Raw genomic sequence first — 2,494 nt, 5'->3', positions numbered from 1 at the left:
TGTACTCTCTGAGCCCAATATATACAGAAAGTAGGAAAGAAGCTAGACTTCTGTGCACTGCCATGCAGGGCCCTCGCACCCTCCAGCTTCCAGCAGAGCAAAAGGAGCAGGTTTTTCTTTTTTCCCACAGAGCTCAGTGGTGTTGATTCTATACAGTTTTTGCTCAGACAGGAAGGGATAAAAATGAATTTTGAATAGAAAGGGGATAGAGGCTCTTCTCCCATTGTATTCTGCTCAAGGTATTTCCCCCCAAATAAGTTGAAAACCATATAGTAGAGAAAAGGGACCACAAGAACAGGGTTACTGAGCACAAGAAGTGGGGTGGGGCAGGGGAAAGACTGCAACTTGCTCCCAGGAACTGGAGAAAATTTCTTTAAAAGGAAGGTTGGAAGCCATCAGTGTCCTATTAGTCATCTTCTCCTTCATCCTCCTCTCCTTCTTCTTCATCACCATCCTCATCTTCCTTCAATATCATCTAATTCTTCCTCCTCCTCCTCCTCATCTTCTCCTTCTCCATATTGGGAACCAAGTAATACTATAATGGGTTTGGCCAAATATCATCTTTGATGACCTCTCCTAACTCATCAGCACCTTCATCAGAATGGTCAGTAAACCAGGTAGAGAAGCTCTGTGGTGCCTCATGCTGCCTCTTCCTGCTGGCTTTATTCTGCATCTGACTTCAATATTTCGTCAAATTTTTTCCGAATTTCCATTTGATTTCCGTGGACTTTGCAGATGGATCACCGCTCTCATTCAGATGAAATTCTTTGGAGAGAACGTTGTTTTCAAAGTAAGGATTTTCATCAAAATAAAAATCTATTCTGTAACCTAATTTAATATTTTCAAATTCTGTCATTTCAACTCTGATCAAATAATGCAGTGCCTCTTCGCCCTCCTCCCCAAGCAGTGCAGACACTTGGAGATGATTGACAAATATTGTTGCCCTAAAATTTGGGATCTTGACAATCAATTTTGACCTCTTCTGAAAAAATGGTTGGAAGCATTTGTATTATTTCTGTTCTACTTTCAAAATCTCCTCACTGGCTTGTTCATTAAGTCTATTTCTTTTTGTACTTCATCAACATGTTCAATTGCTTCTTGCTGTTCTTTTTCTCCCTTCCTCGGCAAGCCTACAGAGACTGATGTCTCCTCCAATCTCAGAGCAGGAGGTCTTGATTTCTTCTTTTAAGGTGGGAGTGGAGACTGGCATTTGGGGGCCATGCTGCTAGGGAAGTCTAAGAACCAGGCCACAAGTCTCCTCACTTGTCAGGAAGCATGCAGAAAACTGCCTACATTGTTCGAAATATCCAAACAATGTTTTCTGGAAGTCCAATAACACCATACAGCTTAAAATAACATTATGTGTTTCCCCCCTTTTTTTTTTTTTGAGACGGGGTCTCGCTTTGTTGCCAGGCTGGAGTGCAGTGGCACAATCTCAGCTCACTGCAATCTCTGCTTCCCAAATTCAAGCGATTTTCCTGCCTCAGCCTCCCGAGTAGCTGAGACTACAGGCGCCCACCACCATGCCCGGCTAATTTTGGCATTTTTAGTAGAGACAGGGTGTCACCATGTTGGCCAGGATGGGCTCAATCTCTTGACCTCGTGATCCCCCCGCCTCAGCCTCCCAAAGTGCTGGGATTACAGGCGGGAGCCACTACGCCCGGCCTATTATTACCTTTTTAATTTTCTTACACTGTAAGAAAATTGTGCAAGCTGTATATCCTCAAACTCATCTATCTTCTCAATAAAGTCATGCTTCCCATTAGGTACTTGCGTTTTTCCTAGAGATTTTTGTCCTTGAGCCTCTGCCTCAGTAAGTCTGCTCTGCAGCTATAATCCTGTAATCAGTGTTACCTAGATCCCATATTTTCCTTTTCTTTGGTCTACTTTTCTCTGTTTATTCCTAATTTTTTTGGAGCATATCCCCAAGTACATTCATAAGAAAGTGTGCTTGGGAGGTACATTTTGTGTGTTCTTCCATATCTGAAAAATGTATTTATTCTATTCTCTGATTTGATTGATAATTTGCCTGAGTATGGAATTATAGAGTTACAATTCCTCTGCAGAATCGTGAAACCGCATTGCTTTAGAGTCATCTATCATCCAGTTCTATTGTTGAGAAGCCTGATGCCATTTTGAATCTTTGGAAATGATGTTTTCATTCTCCTAGAAAGCTTACAGGATCTTTTTTTTTTTTTTTTTTTTTTTTTTTTTTTTTTTTTTTTTTGTGAGACGGAGTCTGGCTCTGTCGCCCAGGCTGGAGTGCAGTGGCCGGATCTTAGCTCACTGCAAGCTCCGCCTCCCGGGTTCACGCCATTCTCCTGCCTCAGCCTCCCGAGTAGCTGGGACTACAGGCGCCCGCCACCTCGCCCGGCTAGTTTTTTGTATTCTTTAGTAGAGACGGGGTTTCACCGTATTAGCCAGGATGGTCTCGATCTCCTGACCTTGTGATCCGCCCGTCTCGGCCTCCCAAAGTGCTGGGATTACAGGCTTG

At 43.2% G+C, this 2,494-nt stretch overlaps 1 pseudogene; it reads right to left on the bottom strand.

Annotated features, from left to right (window-relative positions):
- Positions 1 to 406: 406 nt before the first annotated feature.
- LOC104673125 lies at positions 407 to 1,221 on the bottom strand (annotated as a pseudogene).
- Positions 1,222 to 2,494: the final 1,273 nt, after the last annotated feature.

The sequence above is a fragment of the Rhinopithecus roxellana genome, chromosome 5 (assembly GCF_007565055.1).
Source record: "Rhinopithecus roxellana isolate Shanxi Qingling chromosome 5, ASM756505v1, whole genome shotgun sequence".
Lineage (NCBI taxonomy): Eukaryota > Metazoa > Chordata > Mammalia > Primates > Cercopithecidae > Rhinopithecus > Rhinopithecus roxellana.
Note: the sequence above shows the minus strand (reverse complement) of the source record. Positions and strands in the feature narration are given on the sequence as shown.